Below are 22,318 nucleotides of genomic sequence, written 5' to 3'. Positions count from 1 at the left end.
ATCCATCCATCCATCCATTCAATTTATTCATCCCATAAAAATTTACTAGGTAACCTACTGTGCTCTGTAAAGGGATATAATCCCCTCCATCCTTTTAGTGGCTTTCACCCACGTCTTTCAGGAAGTTTGGAGTTCCTACTTTCTTCTCTCTAACAGGTAATAGTGAAAAGAATAAGGGCTAGTATGAACAGAAGGAGAAAGAGTGAGTGGGGTAATTGTTGAAGGAAAGCATGGAGGAGTTGCATTTTCTCAAATCATTAAGGTCCATTTTGTTTCCCTCATTGTTTAGGCTTTTTCTACATGTAGCGCTAAGAGGGGGCAAGAACGTAACTTGGGGGTGACTGGCAGAGCCCTGGGCCCAAGACCGCACCTTGGGTACCAGGGCTGACTCTAGGACAGGATGTTTTAACCTCCAACATGAACTAACTTTTGGACTGGCTACTGAAGAGCCTTGCCAGCAGCTGGCTCAGAAGTTGGCTTTGGCTCTGAACTAGATCTGTGGAAGTTGGGGCCCAGGCTCCTCACTCAGCAGCTTGCATTGATCTCCAGGCCTCTTTTGTCTCCCCCTCCCCCCTCACTCCTCCTCCTCCTCCTCCTTCTCAGTGAAAGCCTCTCCCCCTCTCCCTGGCTGCCTCTCAGCCTCTTCCGCTTTCCTCCTCTGCTCCTAATGAATTAGAATTTCTGAGAGCCGCCAAGGCTCTGGGAGTATGACAATACTGTCCTTGCTCTTTCTGCATTTGTCCAGTCAAGGGTATCTTAGCCGGTGGTTGGACTGATGCTGTTAGTCCCGGTGAGATGATTGCATAGCAACACAGAGCAGCTCCGAGAGGGGAGGAGGAGAAGGAGAAGAAGGGCAGGGAGGTGGGAGAGACAGAGGGAGAGTGTGCATACAGCAGCTGTCAGCATCCCTGTCTCAGGGACTTCTTTGCTGATTCACAGAGGCAGTCCAGCCCCGGGCCTCCTAGCTCCCAGTTACCGCCTGATCCTCAGACCTGACGGACTCAGAAGGTAGGCCACGGAGAAATTATTTTTAAGCCTCACCCTTTTTCTTCTAGCTGAGGGGAAAAGACTGAGGGAGGGGAAGCTCCAGAGGTGGGGTGTGTGTGTGTGTGTGTGTGTGTGTGTGTGTGTGTACATGCACGCATGCAGACACACACACATACACACACACACACACACACACACACAGAGGCCTGCCTGCTGCCTGTGTGTGCCTTTAGGGAAAAACTTGCATTAAAACATATCACAATGAAGTGGCTACTGCTTGGATTTATAGAGGGGGAAAAGATGCCTAGGAATAGAATCTCAAGCCAATTTGAGAAACTAATGAATTAAAAGAATGTCCAAGAGGAGGGGGGTATTATTTATTTGTTTGCTTGATCTCAATGACATGCTTTTTGTCCATGGATGGAAGGACAAAAATCCACGGGTTTGGATTTCCTGGTGGGAGGGAAGGGGTGTGGAAAGCATTGGCTGAAAAGAGAGAATAGAAGAAATGTGGGAACTTGCAGCGGGTTCCCTGAACAAATGAGTGTCTTGTCCAAAGACAGGACACAGGAGTGCCTCCGTGGAGTAAACTGGACTCTGACCTAGGCTCCTGGGGCAGAAGGCGCATCATCATCTCTGCATTTACATAATCTGTCTTCCCTATTGCATTTTCCCCTTGCTCTTCCCTTGGTTTTCTTTCTACCCTTTCTAATCAGGAAACGCCTGTCTACTCTTGGGAGCACAGCTTGGAGTGCTTTGAAATCACGCTTACCTTTCCTGAACTCAAGAACCCCGCTTCTTTTGCTTTCCTTACCCTTCTCAGGCAGCAGGCCCAATGTCCCAGCCTGGTAAGTTGACTTGAGACTGTGGGGAGTTAAAGCTTACCCTGCCTTTAGTAAGCAGGTGAAGCCAGGCTGCCCAGTTGTTGGGTCCAAGCAGGTTGCTGGGCTGGGATGGAGTGAAGTAGAGAAGGAGGGATAGCAGCAGTGACAGCTGCCTGCTTCTGCTTGTGAGTATGGTATATGCTGTCTGGGAAAGTACATACTTTTCTCTTATGTTTTCTTTTTGATTGTTCAAAAGAACAAATGTCTTTAATAAGCCCTATATCTAGTTCACCTTAGCTCCTGACTTTTCCAAAGAAATCCTTGTTTCTAGATGAAAGGCTCTCAGGTAAATCCCCTTGGGGACCCTGTGGGGATGTAGGACCTCAGTAGATTTTACCTCTGGGATCCGGGTGGGAGCTGGTTCCATACAACCTTGGGGTCTTTCAGAAACATCCCTTCCCCCTCCTGAAAAGGCCATGCTACTAGTGGAAGTGATACATGTCCTGACCCTGAAAGAAGACTGAGCCCCTCTTTTCCTGGGTAGGCCAGCCTCCATCCTACGTCCTGCTTCCTGCAAAGTATTGCTGGGGGATGAAGGCACATTGGAAAGACTCCTCTTTCTATGAGATTTGTTCCCTGAGGCATTCCTCCCATGTAAAGTGTCTCTGAGCTCTGGGCCAGAGGCCCTTTAGCTCCGCAGTCACCCAAAAGGAGGGAAGCGTCGTTTGAAGCAGCGATCTTAGCAAAGACCCAAAAACCAAATACAGAGAACACATCTGGGTTGCAGAATTTTGAACCATAGATACACAGAAGTTTCTCATGTTAAATCTGCCACAGTGACAGATAGGGTGTCTACTAACAAAACCCAAGAGATAGCCTTCCAAACTGGCCATGGACACTCACGCCAAGGGAACCCACACTGCACAAATTATAGTATGAAACCGCATTCCTCCTTCACCAAGGGTTCTAAACGCACAGCAGCAACTAAAATAGCAAGAGAGATACATCCTCCCAGGACAGCATTTATCAAACCGATAGTCCACAGAACATGGTTCTGAGAGAATGTTAATAGATTCCATTTTAAAATAAGGAGTGGTGGTGGTGGTGGGTGCATTCTGTGCTCCAATACTTTTTTGAAAATGCTTTAAAACAGAATTTTCCTCTTGGATACTTACAATGCATATAAGCATATTAAAGGTTCTGAGGACTTGGACATGGACAATAGTGTGGTGATTGTGGGGCAGGGGTGGAGATGGAAGAGGGCATAGAGTTGATAAATGATGATGGAAAAAAATAAAATAAAATAAAAATGGCTCCTAAGGGGTCAAAAAGTAAAAAGGCTGAGGAAGACTGCTCTAGTTGCATTCAAAGGCACCAATTTAAGGTAACTATTTGTAACTTCTCAGGCTGATACCTAGCTGCAAAGTTGTCAATAATGTTTTAGTAACACAATTATTATTATTATTGGGTTGTTGTTTTACATTCTTTATGTGGTGCCTATTCATCTAGGTTGGCCTTTACTGTTTAGCTGTGATAATAGTAGTTCAAATTATCTTTCTGTAAATTTGTGTAATTATAAATTGATTTCAGAAATCTCAATTTGTTACTTAAATATCTATAACTTGATTTAAAGCTCATTTTAGAACAAAAGATAACAAAGCATGTAATATTGTACATATAAAAATAAATAAATGTTCTGATGACTGTTATAAATAAATCTGTTTAATTTTGTTTAACTCAGTATAGAGAAGGCTCTCAGGTAAATTGGCTTTTAAAGGGCCCTGATTTGCAGGACTTAATCCCAAACTGATTTGACCAGGGAACACTTTTCTACATGGGAAACACTTTAACATCTTCCAGACACAGTTTTTGGAATAGCTACTCAAAAATAAAATAAAATAAAATAAAATAAAATAAATAAATAAATAAAAAGCTAGTAGAAATTGTCACACAAGGGGGGGGGGGGGAGAGACAAAAAACCTCTTTAGATAATCTAGTCCAAACTGCATTTTTAAATGTGAAAAAGATTAAGAGTTTAATCAAATTGTTCTCTTTCCCAAAGCTGCTGAGTATCTGAGAGAGTGAATCCTTATCTTCTGATTGTCAGTCCACTGTGCCCAACTGCTGCTTCTCTTGCAGATTCCCTCCCATGAAACTAGTCCCAGGAAAATGAGGCAAGTTTAAGGAAAAATACCATCATTTTGAGAACAGCATTTATATTTTATACATTTCTTTTAGTATTTTGTTATTTCCGAAAACTATGACTTTTCCTTTCAGTATGGAATTTGTTGCATCTTTTATTTATTTTTTTATTGTTTAAGTATTACATATAGTAGTACATATATCTCCTTTTTTTTCCTCACTGACCTTCTCCCAGCCTCCCCTACTCCCTATCACAAAGAACTTCCCTCCCCCAGTATCTGTGTCCAATGGTTGTGCTTAAATGCATGTATACAAGTCCTTCGGTTGATCTCTTTCCCCTGCTCCCTAACACTCCCCAGCCTTCCCGATGTATTTGACAGTCTGTTCGGTGCTTTACTGCCTCTGTATCTATCTTTTTGTTCATCAGGTTATAATGTTCTTTATTATCCATAAATGAGTGAGATCATGTGGTATTTTTCTCTCATTTCCTGGCTTATTTCACTTAGCATAATGCTCTCCAGTTCCATCCATGCTGCTGCAAATGGTAAGAATTCCTTCTTTTTTATAGCAACATAGTATTCCATTGTGTAGATGTACCATAGTTTTCTGATCCATTCATCTGCTGATGGGCATTTAGGCTGTTTCCAAATCTTAGCTATTGTGAATTGTGCTGCTATGAACATAGGGGTGCACATATCCTTTCTGACTGGTGTTTCTGTTTTCCTAGGATATATTCCTGGAAGTGGTATTACTCGGTCAAATGGGAGTTTCATTTTTAGTTTTTTGAGGAAACGCCATACTGTTCTCCACAGTGGCTGCACCAGTCTGTATTCCCACCAGCAGTACACGAGGGTTCTTTTTTCTCCACATCCTCACCAACACTTTTTTGTTGATTTGTTGATGATAGCCATTCTGACAGGTGTGAGATGGTACCACATTGTCGTTTTGATTTGCATCTCTAGGATAATTAGTGGCTTTGAGAGCATGTTTTTGTGTGTCTCTTGGCCTTCCTTCTGTTTTCTTTCGAAAAGTATCTATTTAGGTCCATTCCGATTTTTTTTTTTATTGAATCATTTATCTTCCTTTATTAAATTGTATGAGTTTCCTGTAATTGTTGGAGATTAAACATGTATTAGTGATAACATTTGCAAATATGTTCTCCCATACAGTGTGCTTTCTTATTGTTTTGTTGATGGTTTCTTTTGCTCTGAAAAAGCTTTTTATTTTTATTTAGTCCCACTTGTTTATTTTCTCTTTAGCTTCCATTGCCCTAGGAGCTGTATCAGTGAAGAAATTGCTTTGGCATATGTCTGAGATTTCTCTGCCTGTGGATTCCTCTAATATTTTTATGGTTTCCTATCTTATGTTTAAGTCCTGTATTCATTTTGAGTTTATTTTTGTGTATGGTGTAAGTTGGTGGTCTAGTTTCATGTTTTTGCATGTATCGGTCCAATTTTCCCAACACCATTTATTGAAGAGACTGTCATGATTCCATTGTATGTTCATGCCTCCTTTGTCAAATATTAATTGAGTATAGTGGTTCGGATTGATATCTGGGTTCTCTATTGTATTCCATTGGTCTTTATATCTGTTCTTGTGCCAGTACCAGTCTGTTTTGAGAACAGTTGCTTTGTAACACAGCTTGAAATCTGGTATTGAGATCCCACCTAATTTTTTTTATTCTTTCTCATGATTGCTGTGGCTATTCAGGGTCTTTTTTTATTCCAGATGAATTTTTGGAGAGTTCTTTCTATGTCTGTGAAATGTGCTATTGGTATTTTAATGGGGAGTGCATTGAATTTATAGAATGTGTTAAGTAGTATGGACATTTTAATGATGTTGATTCTACCAATCTATGAACACGGTATGTTCTTCCATCTGTTTATGTCTTCCTCTATCTCTTTTTTCAGTGTCCTGTAGTTTTCCGCATATAGGTCTTTTACCTCCTTAGTTAAGTTTATTCTTAGATATCTTAATTTTTTTTTATGCGATGGTAAATGAGATGGCTTCTTTAGTCTCTTTCTGTAAGTTCATTATTGGTGTATAGAAATGCCATAGATGTCTTGGTGTTAATTTTGTATCCTGCTACATGCCAAATTCATTTATTAAGTCCAATAGTTTTTGATGGAGCCTTTAGGGTTTTTTATGTATTATATTGTACAATATCATGTCCTCTGTGAATAAGGACAGTTTTACATCTTCTTTTCCCATTTGGATGCCTTTTATTTCTTCTTCTTGTCTAATTGCAATGGCTAATACTTCCAGTATTATGTCAAACAGGAGTGGTGAGAGTAGGTATCCCTGTCTTATTACTGTTCTTAGAGGAAATGGTTTTAGTTATTGCCCATTGAGTATGATGTGGCTATGGGTTTGTCATATAAGGCTTTTGTTATGTTGAGGTATAATCCTTCTATTACCACATTGCTGAGTGTTTTTATTAAGAAAGGGTATTGAATTTTGTCAAATGCTTTTTCTGCATCAATGGATATGACTATGTGGTTTTTATCTCTCAATTTGTTTATGTGATGTATCACATTTATTGATTTGCAGATATGGTACCATCCTTGCATTCCTGGGATAAATCCTACTTGGTCATGGTGTATGATCTTTCTGATGTACTGCTGGATCCAATTTGCTAGAATTTTGTTGAGGATTTTCGCATCTATGTTCATGAGGGATATTGGTCTATAATTCTATTTTATCATGTTGTGTTTATCTGGTTTTGGTATTAGGGTGATGCTGGCTTCATAGAAGGAGCTTGGAAGTATTCCTTCCTCCTGAATTTTTTGGAATAGTCTGAGGAGGATAGGTTTCAGTTATTCCTTGAATGTTTGGTAAAACTCCCCTGTGAAGCCATCTGGCCCCGGGTTTTGTTTGCTGGAAGCTTTTTGATGACTGCTTCAATTTCTTCCATAGTTATTGGCCTGTTGAGCTGTTTAGATTCTTCCTGAATGAGTTTTGGAAGGTTGCATTTTTCTAGGAATATGTCCATTTCCTCCAGGTTGTCCAGTTTGTTGGAACAGAGTAGTTCGTAGTATTTTTAACAATCCTTTGTATTCGGTGGGGTTTCTTATTATTTCAACTCTTTCATTTCTGATTTTGTTTATTTGGGTCCTCTCTCTTTGATTCTTGGTGAGCATGGCTAGAGGTTCATCAATCTAGTTTATCCCTTCAAAGTACGAGTTCTTGGTTTTGTTGACCTTTTGTATTGTGTCTTTGCTCTCTATTTCGTTTATCTTCACTCTGATCTTTATCATTTCCTTCCTTCTGCCAACTATGGGCTTTTTTTGTTTCTAACTCTTTTAGTTGTAGGGTTAGGTAGTTTATTACCCAATTTATGTTTCTCTCTCACATCTCTCTCTCTCTCTCTTTCTCTGTCTTGCTCTTCTCTCCCACTCTCTCTAAAAAAATCAATAAAATTAAAAATCATATTACACACCAAAGAGAAAAATATGATAGAATTAATGTAAAAATCCCATAGAAAGGGGAAACGATACTCTATATTTTTCCCTTAGGATACAAATACATAGCCATATCTATAAGAAAATATTGTAAATGATATATACAAAACTGATAAAATAGATTTGATCTGAAAGAATTGGAGCAATAAGGTGATTGTAGCAAATTTTAGTATTAGACTAATATTACAATATTTATCAAGTGAGGCAAGGGAAAACAGAAGCAAAAATAAACAAAAACAAAGCAAAAAAAAAAACAAATAAAAATAAGCAAAAACAATCTCACAAAAAAGCATAAATAATGATATAGTCAACATTCAAGCAAACATAAGGAGAGAGAGAAAAACAATTTTTTGGATAGGTAAGACAGAGAAGAGAGAAATGTGAATGCACTTGGAGCAAGGGATTGGAAATTAGATATATAAATAGGGTGAAATTTTAACAGGGGTAAACAGAAAGAATAGGGAAAATCTAAAACAGGAAAAGGGTAAGAGAAACAGGACACCAAAAGAGGAAAAGTTAGGAAGAGAGTGATGGTGTAAAGGTAGAGTTGAGCTAGAGTAAAAGGATGCAAAAGGAAAGATGAAAATAGAATGTAGAACACTAATCACAAAGTAAAATAAAGAGAAAATAAAATGACTTAAAAAAAGGTAAAATAGTAGTAGTAATAATACTGATTGAAGATAAAAATGTAATAATTAAAAATGTAAAATCAACTGAGGAAAAAAGAAAAAATTAGTTTCTTAAGTAAAAGATGAAAATAAAAACTAAAAAAATAAAATAAAATGTGAGGAGTGAAGGTCATTCACTTCCTCTATTGTTCTGTTTGGCCGGCCTCTTCCCCAGTCAGGACAGTGTTGCAGATCCCTGCATTCCACTGCTCTTCAGTGTTGTAAGCTAGTCCTGATTTTTAAGCAGGCGGTGTCTTATTTTCTCTTTTCCTTCATTTTTAATTACACAAGAGTCAATTTGTGATTCAGCCTCTGGATGGCAGTGTTTCTGGATTGACTTCCGGATCTATATATGACCTCTCTAGCCTGTGTTTAGATCCTGCTTTCCCTGTGGCACTCAATACCGGTAGGTTTGTGGGAGTGGGCTGCCTCAGAGCTGGCTCTCCGATGGTCACTCCCCGCTCTGATCCCCAGGTTCCAGAAAAACAACTTTCCCCTGCAGTCTCCTAGGGTGTCCCCAACTGGGTGATCCTATGTATTGGGCTTAGTCATCAGAGGCAAGGATTTGAAGAGGAAAAAGCACAAGTGTGTGAACAATGGGGCTGTAGGCAAGTCTGTGCAGTCATCCTTTCCCCCTTGGGTCTAAACAACCGGCACATTTTTAAGATTTTTAGGCTTTCCTTTTGTGTCAGAACAAATTGGTTGCTTTTTAGAGATCCCTTCTGTTAGTAGCTCTGAGGACCCCATTTCACATTCATGGATCACGCCAGCCCCAACAGCCACGGGTTTTTCTAGGCACAGATTTTCCCCAGTCCTCCAGCTCCCACAGTACAAGCATTTTTCTCTCCCACTGGGACCAGAGACCTCACCTTATCCCAGGCAAAACCTGACCTTTCCATGGTGGAGTGTAGAGCTCCTCTGAATCCACATGTTTGTGCCAGGTGGGGACCGGTATTCTGGGGCTCCCAACTATTCAGTGGTTGCTGCAGTTATAACTTTTCAAGCTTCCATTAAGATCCACTTTCCCCTTCAGGATGGCACAGTCTCCGCATCTGAGCCAGTCACTCTGAGAGGGAACCCAGCAGCAGTAGGATCTGCCTGGTCAGGGGAACCCAGTCCAGCAGTCCCCCACCTTCTCCTGGAGTTTAGCTGTCCTTTAACTCACCAACAAATATTCCCCGTGTGACCCTCAGCTGTTCTTTCTGCTCCAGGACAAGGCTCGGGACCCGTCTGTCTAGTCCACTGCCATTTTTCTATTCTCTCCCACGTCTTTATTTCTTATGCTCCTTTATTTATGTTTACAAAATAGTCAATTTGTGATTTAACCCCTTGGTGTCAGTGTTTCTGGATTGACCTTTGGGTCTATAGGTCCTCTCTAGCTAGTGTTTAGATTTTTTTTCCCCCCCTGTGGCACTTAATACTGATTTGGGGGAACGGGCTGCCCCAGAGCTTGTTCTCTGATGCTTATTCCCTGCTCTGATCCCCAGGTTCCACAAAAACAACTGTCTCCTGCAGTCTCTTAGAGTGTCCCCAATTGAGTGATCCTATGTATTGGGTGTAGTAATCAAAAGCAAGGATTTAAAGAAAAGAAAGAGAGAGAGAGAGAGAGAGAGAGAGAGAGAGAGAGAGAGAGAGAGAGAGAGAGTCAGAGTAAATGTTTGAACTCCGCTGCTGCAGCTCAAGTCTGTAGTCTTTTTTCCCCTTTGGTCTAAGTAGTCAGAACACTTTAAATTTTTTTAGGCTGTACTTTTGTGCCCAGTTCAGCTATGGGTTGCTTTTTAGTGTTCCCTTCTGTTAGCAGCTCTGCAAATCCCATTCCACATTTGTGGATCACGCCAGCCCCAATGGCTGCGGATTTTTCTGGGCATAGACTTTCCCAGGCCCTCGCCGTGTGCATTTCTCTCTCCTGCTCAGAACACAGATCTCACCTTATCCTAGGCAAAATCTGACCTTTCTGTGAGTAGGCACAGAGCTCCTCCTAATACACGTGCTTGTGCCACTTGGGGACCGATGTTCTCAGTTTCACAGCTGTTTGCTGGGTGCTGTAGTTGTAGATTCCCAGGATTTTCAGGCTTCTGATAGCATCCACTATCCCCTTCAAGATGGTACAGTCTCCATGTCAGAGCCGGTTGCTACAGGAGGGATCCCAGCAGCAGTGGACGCTGCCCGGTCAGGGGAACCCCATCTGGCAGTCCCCCACAATCCCCTGGAGTATAACTGTCCCTCAACTCACCAACAAACAATCCCCGTGCGACCACACACTCTTCCTTTATTCTCTCACTCACACACTATCTTGCAGCCTGACTTCCCATTGGCAGATATCTTCCCTCCCCTCTGTTGCATCTTTTAAATAATGTGTTATGAAAATATTTATACATTTAAAGAGATATCCTGTATAATAAAGAGGCAATATGCAAATTGACCACCACTCCAACACACAAGATGGCCACCCCCATGTGGACACAAGATGGCCACCACAAGATGGCCATCAGGGGAGGGCAGTTGTGGGCAATCAGGCCAGGAAGGGAGGGAAGTTGGGAGGGACCAGGCCTGCAGGGGAGGGCAGTTAGGGGTTACCAGGCCAGCAGGGGAGGGCACTAAGGAGGGACCAGGCCTGCAGGAGAGGATAGTTTTGGGGGGACTCAGGCCTGCAGGGAAGGGCAGTTGGGGGTTACCAGGCCTGCAGGGGAGAACAGTTAGGGGTGACCTGGTTGGCAGGGTAGGGCAATTAGGGGTGACCAGATTGGCAGGGGAGGCAAGTTAGGGGCAATTAGGCTGGCAGGAGAGGGCAGTTAGGGGAGACCAGGCTGGCAAGGGAAGGCAGTTAGGGGTGAGCGGACTGGCACGGGAGGGTAGTTAGGGTCAATCGGGCTGGCAGGGGAGCAGTTAGGCGTCAATCAGGTTAGTAGGGGAGTGGTTAGGGGGTAATCAGGCTGGCAGGCAGAAGCAGTTAGGGGTAATTAGACAGGCAGGCAGGTGAGTAGTTGAGAGCCAGCAGTCCTGGATTGTGAGAGGGATGTCTGACTGCCCATTTAGGCCTTATCCCACCCGACAGTCAGACATCCATCGATGGATCCCTGATTGGAGAGGGTACAGGCTGGGCTGAGGAACACACACACACACCCTTGCATGAATTTTGTGCACCAAGCCTCTAGTGATATATAATAACAGCCTAATATGCATATTATCTCCTTGGGCTGTCATTCTACCAGTGTTTTGATCGCTCACTATGATGTACACTGACCACCATGGGGTTGGCACAAAACATGGTGGGCGTCAGCGACATAGTGCTGGCAGCAGGCATCAGTGAGCCCCAATGAGAACCGGACTGTAGCAGGACGGTGGAGCAGGTGAGCAGGTGGTTCCAGGGCAAGGCTGATGCAAGCAGGGGCCAGATCACCCCACCAATCGCCTCATAGATGGCAACCAGTGGTCGCAGGGGTGGGGCCGCCACCTAGCTCTCAGGTGCTGAGGGAGCCAGGCAGGGGGCCCAGGCCCAGATTAATCACCCCGCAGGTGGGATGGTGGCGCAGGTGAGGGGGTGGCACCAGAACAATGTGGGTTGCCAGGCAGCGCTGTAGGTCTGTGAGGCTGGGGACATGAGCTGGGGCTGTGAGCCTAGGGGTGTGAGTTGGGGCCTGATCTCTGCAGGCCACCCTGAGGGACCCCACCTGTGCATGAATTCATGCACTGGGCCTCTAGTAAAGAATAATGTAATGAAAATCAGGTTACCAACAATTCAACTTCAGAAAAAAAAAACATTACCAGTTATAATTAGAGCTCTCTCCTTCCTTCCCTCTCTCCAAAGTCACCCTTCTCCTGGATTTGGTGTTTATTATTCTCATGCATTTATTTAATCTTTTATTACATATGACTGTCTTTTAACAGCATACACCACTGCTTTATATGTCTTAAAAATTTATATCGATGGTCTGAATTCCTCTCCAATTTCTTTTCTATTCTGTGCTGAATTTGTGAAATTTAACCATGTTGTGCCAAGTGGCTCTAGTTCATTTTTTTTTTTTTTACTATTGTATAACATTCCATTTAATGAATATGCCATGATTTATTTATCTATTCTACTATTTATGGACAATTAGGCCACTTCCAGTTTTTGGCTCACAGTTAGGGCTTACTATAATTATTCTTGTTTAGATATTCTTATGTGACTGTTGCTATTTGGTTTGTATCTAGGAGGTAATTGTCCCACCACAGGGAGATATCACCTTTGGGAGATATCATCAAATTGCTCTCCCAAGTGGTTTACTAACTTACACTGTATAAAGGTATCAGACATAGTTCATTAATTGACCCTTAGAATAAAATTGGAGGGAAGGGAGAAGGTATGGAAAGCATTGGCTTAAAAGGGAGGAGAGAGGAAACGTGGGAACTTGCAGCAGGTTCTGATATAGTGCATTAATTGGCTCTTAGAATAAAATTCTCCCCAAGGGATATGTTTCTGAGTTTGTCACTGGAAAATAAATTTTATATCTCAAAATTGCTTGACAGCTAATAACTTCTCAGGAACACATTTCATTGTTTCTATTTGTAAATGAGAGGGTTGGCCTAGATAATTTCTAAGATCCTTCCAGTTTGACAATCTGAGTTTCCATAATTTATTCATTAAGTGAGAGCATATGAAGCAGAACCTTGGTGTGTGTGTGTGTGTGTGTGTGTGTGTGTGTGTGTGTGTTGTTTTTTTGTTTGTTTTTTGTTTTTGTTTTTTTGTTTTTTGCTACATTGCAGGAATTATTTTAGGAACACATAACAAGGTTTGGTACAAACGAAATGTGTCTCATCTCTTAGTGCCATGCTGTCAGGTAGAAAGGCAGTACTGTGAGACACAGGGCCATCATGCAGCATTACCTTGGATTAGAGAGCCCATGAAAAGGGTTGTCTTCATCCCACTGCCCTGTTCTTTCATGAGCCTCTCTGATTTAGAAATTTTCCCTAATTATTTTTTTCTCCCAATAATAACGAATGTTTGTTATATATATTTTCTTTGTGTGCGCGCGCGCACACACACACACACACACACACACACACACACACACACACACACAATGTTTTTATACAGCTTGATTATACAATCAAGCTGGCAGTAGAGGGACAGTTGTGAGGGACAAGGCCTGCAGGGGAGGGCAGTTGGGAGGGACCAGGCCTACAGGGGAGGACAGTTAGGGGTGACCAGGCTGGCAGGGGAGGGCAGTTAGGGGCAACTAGGCCTGCAGAAGAGGGCAGTTAGGGGCAACCCAGGCTTGCAGGGGAGGTCAGTTGGAGGAGGACCAGGCCTGCAGGGGAGGGCAGTTAAGGGTGACCAGGCCTTCAGGGGAGGACAGTTAGGGGTGGCCAGGCCTGCAGGGAAGGGCAGTTAGGAGTGATTAGGGTGGCAAGGGAGGGAAGTTAGGGGTGACCAGGCCATCAGGGGAGGAAAGTTGGGGGTGACTAGGTCTGCAAGGGAGAACAGTTAGGGGCAACTAGGCCTCCAGGAGAAGGCAGTTAGGGGCAACCCAGGCTTGAAGCAGAGGTCAGTTGGGAGGGACCAGGCCTGCAGGGGAGGGGAGTTAGGGGTGACCAGGCCTTCAGGGGAGGACAGTTAGGGGTGACCAGGCCTGCAAGGGAGGGCATTAGGGGTGATCAGGCTGGGAAGGGAAAGTTAGATGTGAGCAGGCCAGCAGGGGAGGGCAGTTGGGGGCCACCTGGCCTGCAGGGTAGGACAGTTAGAGGCGACCAAGCCTACAGTGGAGGACAGTTAGAGGTGACCAGGCCAGCAGGGGAGGAGAGTAGGGGTGATCAGGCTGGAAGGGGAGGGAAGTTAGGGATGATTAGACTGGCAACTAGGCCTCCAGGAGAGGGCAGTTAGGGGCAACCCAGGACTGCAGCGGAGGTCAGTTGGGAGGGACCAGGCCTGCAGGGGAGGGCAGTTAATGGTGACCAGGTATGCAGGGCAGGACAGTTAGGGGCAACTAGGCCCGCAGAAGAGGGAAGTTAAGGACAATCAAGCTGGCAGTAGAGGGCAGTTAGGGGTAATTTGGCTGGCAGGGGAGCAGTTAGGTGTCAATCAGGCTGGCAGAGGAGTGGTTAGTGGGTAATCAGGCTGGCAGGCAGAAGCAGTTAGGGGCAATCAGGAAGGTAGGCAGGTGAGCAGTTGGAAGCCAGCAGTCCTAGATTGTGAGAGGGATGTCCCACCGGGATTGGGTCTAAACGGACAGTCAGACATCCCGTCGAGGAGTACCTGATTGGAGAGGGTCCAGGCTGGGCTGAGGGACACCCCACCCCCAACTCGGTGCACGAATTTTGTGCACTGGGCCTCTAGTCTTTCCATAAAGCAGTTCAAGAGATCCATAACATTTCTGTGAGGAGTGAGGAGGGAGGGAAGGAGAAAATATCTGTTAGGTAGTTAATATACTCACATGGCTCAATACTCAAAAGATACAAGAAGATATTCCATAAAAATTACCTCTCTTATTGCCAACACAGGGCTGTGTGGGTATGGGTAGTTTTCTAATTCTCAATTCAAGCAGTGATTATATGGGGATTTGCTTAATAATAATTCAATATATTTTATGTACATGTTTTATGCAGTTTTTTTGTAACTATATTTCTCAGTTTTTTTAAAAGGGGAAAAATAGAGAAAATTTTCAAATGCAGTTAATGTCAATACGTTCTTTTGTAAAACTTTCAAAGATATATTATTGTATATATAAGCACATATTTTCCTTTTTTACACATGTATAACCTAACCATCTTATTTTTTTGTGTTTTCTTTTCACTTAAAAATATATCTTAAGAGATTGTTTCATATTGGTTCATAGAGTTAATTCTGTTTTTATTTTTTTCTATTGTTTAAAATATTACAAATAGTAGTACATGTCTCCTTTTTTCCCCCAGTGACCTTTCCCCAGCCTCCTCTACTCTCCAGCACATGCTCTCACGTCCCCCCCCCCATCTTGTGTAAAATTGGTTATGTATATATGCATGCATACAAGTCCTTCCATTGATATCTTACCCCACCCTCCAGCCTTCCTGCTGTAATTTGACAGTCTGTTCGATGCTTCTCTGCCTCTGTATCTATTTATTCATCTGGTTATAATGTTCTTTATTATCCACTAGAGGCCAAGTGCACGAGATTCATGCACTTGTGGTGGTGGTGGGGTATTCCCCCAGGCCAGCCTGTACCCTCTCACAGTCAGGGAGCCCTCAGAGGATGTCCATGTCCAACTGACGGCTTAGGCCCACTCCCTCATGGGCCTAAGCCAGCAGTAGGACATCCTTAGTGCTGCCACAGGGGCGAGAGAGGCTCTCGCCAGCCATAGCTGGGCTTCTGGGCTTATGACTGAGAGGCCCTCCCCCTGTGGGAATTCACTGATTACCAGGGAGCAGCTCCTGCATTGAGCATCTGCCTCCTGGTGGTGAGTGCATGTCATAGTGACTAGTTGTCCTGCCAATTGTTCTATTTGCATATTACCCTTTTATTATATAGTATAAATGAGTGAGATCATGTGGTATTTGTCTATCACTGCCTGGCTTATTACACTTAGCACAATGTTCTCCAGTTCCATCCATGCTGTTACAAATGGTAAGAATTCCTTCTTTTTATAGCAGCGTAATATTCCATTGTGTAGATGTACCATAGTTTTCTAATCCACTCATCTGCTGATGGGCATTTAGGCTGTTTCCAAATCTTAGCTATTGTATTATAAATTGTGCTGCTATGAACATAGGGGTGCATATATCCTTTCTGATTGGTGTTTCTGTTTTCTTGGGATATAATTGTAGAAGTGGTATTACTGGGTCAAATGGCAGTTCCATTTTTAATTTTTTGAGGAAACGCCATACTGTTTTCCACAGTGGCTGCACCAGTCTGCATTCCCACCAGCAGCGAAGAAGGGTTCCTTTTTCTCTGCATGCTCTCCAGCACTTGTCATTTGTTGATTTGTTGATGATAGTCATTCTGACAGGTGTGAGGTGGTACCTCAATGTTGTTTTGATTTGCATCTCTCGGATGATTAGTGACTGAACATGTTTTCATGTGTCTCTTGGCTTTATGATTGTCCTCTTTTGAAGTGTCTATTTAGGTCGTTTGCCCATTTTTTTTTTTATTGGTTTGTATATCTTCTTTTGGTTAAGTTGTATGAGTTCCCTGTAAATTTTGGAATGATTATATGGAGATAACATTGACAAATTTTGGAATGATTATCTAGAAGATAACATTGACAAATATGGTATCCCATGCAGTGGGCTTTCTTGTATTTTGTTGATGATACCCGTTTTGTCTTTTAGTTTTGAAGTGTTTGTGCGAGGCTAGCTGAGTGAAATTTATACAACTAGAAGGAAAGAGAAAAGCACATTGAGACTCATAGGAAGGGCAAAGATGCAGAAGTGAAGTCCAGACGTATGGAGGCATGCAGAAAGGGCTGGCAAGTATGCCTTCCTGCGGTTCTTGATGATACCCGTTAATTTTGTAGCCTGCTACATTGCCAAATTCTTTTATTAGGTGTAGTAATGTTTCTTTTGTTTGTTTTTTATGGAGTCTTTGGGATTTTCTATGTATAGTATCATGACATCTGAGAATAAGGACAGTTTTACTTCTTTTCCAATTTGGATGCCTTTTCTTTCTTCTTGTCTGATTGCTATGGCTAGTACTTTTAATACTATGTCAAACAGGAGTGGTGAAAGTGGGCATCCTTGACTTGTTCCTGTTCTTAGGGGAAATGAGTTAAGTTTTTGCCCATTGAGTATGATGTTGGCTGTAGATTTATCATATAAGGCTTTTATTGTGTTGAGGTATGATCCTTCTATTACCACCCTGTTGAGAGTTTTTATCAAGAACAGATGTTGGATGATGCTTTTCATTTCTTCGTTGATCTCTCTGGTAACCCAGTATTGTCTAATAGCATACTATTTAGTCTCCAGGTGTTTAATTTTTATTGTTTTTATTATAGTTGATTTCTAGTTTTATACCATTGTTATATGAGAAGATGCTTGATATGATTTCTATCTTCTTGAATTTGAAGAAATTTTGCCTGTGACTCAATATATGGTCTATTTTTGAAAATGACCCATGTGCACTTGAGATGAATGTATATTTTGTGGCTTTGGGGTGAAATGTTCTGAAGATGTCGATTCATTCCATCTGATATAGTGAGTCATTTAGGATTGATGTTTCTTTGTTTAGAGTATTTGTCCAATGGCGATAATGGGGAATTAAAGTCCTCTACTATGATTGTATTGCTGTTAATCTCTCCCTTAATATCCTTCAGGATATATTTTTATGTATTTGGGTTCTCTGGTATTGGATGCGTATATGTTTACCAGAGTTATTTCTTCTTGTTGGATTGCTCCCTTTAATATTATAAAGTGGCCTTCCTTATCTCTTGTTATGTCCTTCACTTTGAGATCTAATTTTTTAGATATAAGTATTGCTACCCCAGCTTTTTATTTTCATTTCCATTCACTTGTAAAACCTTTTTCCATCCCTTTACCATCAGTCTGTGTGAGTCCTTTTTTCTGATGTGGGTTTCCTGTAGACAGCAGATATAGGAATCATGTTTTCTTATCCACTCTGCTACCCTATGTCTTTTGATTGGGCTATTTATTCCTTTTACATTTAAAATTATTATTGATCGGCAGAGACCGGTTTGGCTCAATGGATAGAGCATCAGCTTGGGGACTGAAGGGTCCCGGGTTCGATTCCAGTCAAGGGCATGTACCTTGGTTGCGAGCATATCCCCAGTAGGGGGTGTGCAAGAGGCAGCTGATCGATGACTTTCATCGATGTTTCTAGCTCTCTATCTCTCTCCCTTCTTCTCTGTACAAAATAAAAAAATATTTAAAAAATAAAATTATTATTGATTGTTACTTATTTGTCGCCATTTTTTCTCTTTATGCCTGTCTTTCTTCTTTGCTTCCTACTTTTTCTTTTTATAGAATAACCTTTAGCATTTCTTGCATCCCTGGTTTATTGGTAATAAACTCCCTTAGGGTTTTGTGTGTGTGTTTTTTTGTTTGTTTTGTTTTGTTTTTTTTGTCTGTTAAGCTTCTGATTTCACCTTCAGTTTTGATTCATAGCCTTGCTGGGTACAGTATTCTTGGATTCAAACCCTTCCTTTGCATGACTTTGTGTATTTCATTCCATTCCCTTCTTGCCTGGTGTGTTTCTGTTGAGAAATCAGTTGCTAGTCTGAAGGGGGATCCTTTGTAGGTAACTTTCTGCTCTCTCTGGCCACTTTTAAGATTCTTGCTTTGTTGTTGGTGTTTGCCAATTTAATGATAATGTGCCTTAGCGTTGGTCTTTTGGGGTTCATTTTGTTAGGGACTTTGTGAGCTTCTTGAATTCATGTGAGTTAGGGGATAAGAGGAAAAAAAAGAATGCTAAAAGTATATTGAGAAAAAGAAAAAAAGTAAGAGAGAAAAGAAAGAGAATAAAAAAGAGGAAGGGGACTATTTATATGTGGAGAAAACACCAATAGAACAACCACTAATCCTAAAAGATGCAAACAACAAACACCCAAAGATGAATGTTAACTACAAACAAAAACTAATAACAAGTGAGGAGAGGAAAAAACACAGGCAAATAAACTAACAAAAACAAAAAAAGTGTAACAATCTCACAAACAAGCACAACAATACCCAATCTAATCAACAATCAAGCAAACAACAAAAATAGAACAGAAAGAAAGCAGGACAAAGTAAAACAAAAAAAAACCTAGAACAACAAGCCAAAACAGAACAAAATAACAATAACAACCAAAAGGGCAGAGAGGAAAAAAAATTTGGATAGTGAAGAAGGAGAAAAGTGTGTATGTAGTTAGAGCAGGGAATCAGAAATTAGATACATGAATAGGGGGAATTTTAACAGAGGCTAAAAAGAAACAATGGGAAAAATCCAAAGCAGAAATAAGGTAAGAGATATAGGACAATAAAAGGGGAAAATTGAGGAAGAGAGTGTTCCCATAAAGGTACAGTTTAAATAGAATAAAATGATGCTAAAGGAAAAGTGAAAATAAAATGTAGAACACTAATCCCAAAATAAAATAAACATAAAATAAAGTGACATTTTTTTTTAAAAAAAAAAGGTAAAATAGTAGTAATAATACTGATTATAAATTAAAATATAATAATTAAAAAGGTAAAATCAAGTGAGGAAAAAAGAAAATAATTTAGTTTCTTAAAAGATGAAAAACTAAAAATGTGCAGTATTGAAGGTCATTCACTTCCTCTATTGTTCTGTTTGGTATGCCTGTTTCCTGTTCGGTAGTCAGGACAGTATTGTAGTTCCCTGCGTTCCACTGCTCCTCTGTGTTGTAAATCACAGTCCTGATTTTCCAGCAGGCAGTATTTCTGTTTCTTAGACTCCTTTATTTTTGTTTACACAAGAGTCAGTTTGTGGTTCAACCCCTAGGTGGCAGTGTTTCTGGACTGACCTCCGGGGCTACAAGTCCTCTCTATCCAGTATTTACATTTTGTTTTCCCTGTTGCATTTAATACTGGTTTGGGAGAATGGACTGCCCTAAGGCTAGTAACGCCCCATTCTGATCCCCAGTTTCCACAAAAACAACTTTCTCTGGCAGTCTCTGAGAGTATCCCCAATTGGGTGATCCTATGTACTGGGCTTAGTAATCAAAAGCAAGGATTTAAAGACACAAAAAGAGCCAGAGTAAGTGCACTAACTCACAACTTTTACCCTCTGACACTGCTAGCAATCCTGTGAATATCTCTGGCACTAAGCAGCCAGCACCCTGTTAAAATTTCAGGCTGCCTTTTTGCGTCCAGTCCAGCTATGGGTTGCTTTTTAGAGTTCCCTTCTGCTAACAGCCCTGTGTATCTCCTTCCATGGATTTTGTGGGGTGCCTACTTCCCCCTGAACCCCTAGCTCCTGTTGAATGTGTTTCTCTCCCCAGACTGGATCACAGACTTCACCTTTCACTAGGTGAAATCTTACCTTTCCCTGAGAAGGTGCGGAGCTCATTGGAGTCTGTGTATTTGCGCTGCTTGAGATCCAGTGTTCCTGGGTTCACAGCTGGTCCCTGGGTGTTGGGGTTGTAGAGTCCTGGATATATAGACTTCCAATCACAGCCATTCTCCCCTTCAAGATGGCATGGTCTCCGTGTTGGAGCCGGTTGCTCCAGGAGTGATTTCAGCAGCAGTGGAGGCTGCCTGGTCAAGGGAACCCGTTCTGGTAATCCCCAACAGTCCCTTGAGTATAGCTGTCACTCACGCACAAATATACACTCCCCATGTGACCACACAGTCTCCTTTCGTTCTTTCACTTACACACTATTTTGCAGTCGGCCATCTTCCTCCTCTAATTCTGTTTTTAATAGCTGTATAGAATTCCATTGTATTGACACACATTTATTTAACTAGTCTTCTATTAATGAACATTTTGGTTGTTTGCAGGTTGTTTTGTTTTTACCATTTCAAGTCTTGCTTCAAATGCTAACATTCTGCACACATCATTTCACAGAAATGCAAGGAAATATGTATATCCCAAACCTTTCTCTTCATGATTCCTGTGATTTGTACCTATAATGTTAAAGTCTATACAGTTACCTAATTGTAGTTCAATTCAATATATCAACCCAGGAAACATTCACTGAGTGCCTGTTATGTGCCCTGCACTATGCTAAAAATATGTGGGATAGAAATAAATATCAGACAATCTTGCTTACATGCTGAAATACTGGTATTTCCCATGTGATTTTAAAGCTTTTATCTCTGCCCAAAAGGAACCATGTCTCCCCACAAGCCTCCTGTAAGGGTCTCCTATGTGTAACTTTGAGAACCAGGAAGAGTATTCCTAGTGGAAAAAAGCCACAGCTTTATATCCATCAGGACCCTTAGAGGAGAGCACAGAAGAGTTAGTTCCACCCCAAAATTATCCTCCACAGTACTCTGTGCATCCATATATTCTTTCTCACCTTACATCAAAAGTACCTCTTCCATAAATGTACCCTAAATCCCTTCAACTTAAGATGAACACTTCTTCCTGTGTCCTCTCATTGCATGCTTTCTTGTCCCACTTAAGGTGCAAATCATTTTCTCTCTTACTTTATAGTTCTTTTTTGTTTATATCTCTTATTTCCTAAACTTGACCAGTTGAGGACCAAGTTAGATTCATCTTTATTTCCTCATAGTCTCTGAAAATTAGACGGAGGAATAGGAAGAGAATCAGTATGTACAGATGGTAATTAGGGACAGGATAGAGATAGAGGGTCAGAAAGAGTATTCTTTGTGTAGAACAAAGAATACTGGCCAGGAGTCAGGAGGCTCAGGTTCACTTGTGTCTCAGCATCTTCATCTGTCAGGTGGGATCATTATCCTGGTTGGGCCAACCTTACCAGGTTACACCGAGGATCAAGAAAGACAGTACAGCAGGATACAACGCATGCTATAGAAATATAGGGAATGCTAAGGTTTTAATGTGTGACAACTCTAAAACATTAACATTTTATAAATTAGCAAACCAAGGTCTGGAGAGGTGAATTGAAGTCACAGTCAGTGGCAAAGTCTAAAAATACCCTAGGTTAGTCATGCTAGAACCAGAAGGAGTATATTGCTGCCTGCATTGGAATAGGAAGCTCCAAGTTCTCTAACTCCTGTGTTTGGTTTATTTTTGTTTGTGGACAATTATACATCAGGTCAGGAAGTTAATATGTAAGTGAATCTCAAAAGACAAAAAGAGATAGAAGAGATAGTTAGTGACATAAGAAATACACCTGGCCACACACACACACACACACACACACACAAATAATAATAATGTAGGGGCAAAGTTAAACATCTCTAAAAAACAAGGAAATACAAAGCAATCCTTAAGATGCCATCATCACTTACAAATTTGGCAAAGATATTTAAAAATAAGATTACAGTATTTCACTGTTGGCAAGTGTACTAGAAAATTGGCACTCTCATACATTGCCAGTGGTAGTATAAAGTGATCTTTTTTTCTAGAGCAATTTAGAAATATGCATCACAGATGAAATTGATTCATACCCTTTGATCCAGAAATTCTCCCTTCTAGGAAATTATCCCAAGGAAAGAATTACAAATATTCACATGGCTATTCATTACAGTGTGACTTATGTCTAACTGTAATGATAGATCCATTCAATGAAATAATATACAATAATTATTTCAGCTGACATTTATTGAGCAGTGTACTATTTCCAGAAACTATGCTAAGTTTTAGTCACTAGGACAATTTTATTTGTTTTTTCAATTTTTTATTGAT

General features: G+C 41.4%; 1 protein-coding gene across 1 annotated transcript in view; it reads left to right on the top strand.

Annotated features, from left to right (window-relative positions):
- The first annotated feature begins 647 nt into the window (after positions 1 to 647).
- Positions 648 to 22,318, top strand: part of DRP2 (dystrophin related protein 2) — a 67,415-nt gene continuing 45,744 nt past the window's right edge. The window contains exon 1 of the mRNA XM_036440000.2: positions 648 to 1,008. The gene's annotated coding sequence lies outside the window, so the exon portion shown is untranslated. The remainder of the gene's footprint in view (positions 1,009 to 22,318) is intronic.

This window comes from Pipistrellus kuhlii, unplaced genomic scaffold (genome assembly GCF_014108245.1).
Source record: "Pipistrellus kuhlii isolate mPipKuh1 unplaced genomic scaffold, mPipKuh1.p scaffold_m20_p_16, whole genome shotgun sequence".
Taxonomy (NCBI): Eukaryota; Metazoa; Chordata; class Mammalia; order Chiroptera; family Vespertilionidae; genus Pipistrellus; species Pipistrellus kuhlii.
This window is presented reverse-complemented; position numbering and strand designations above follow the sequence as displayed.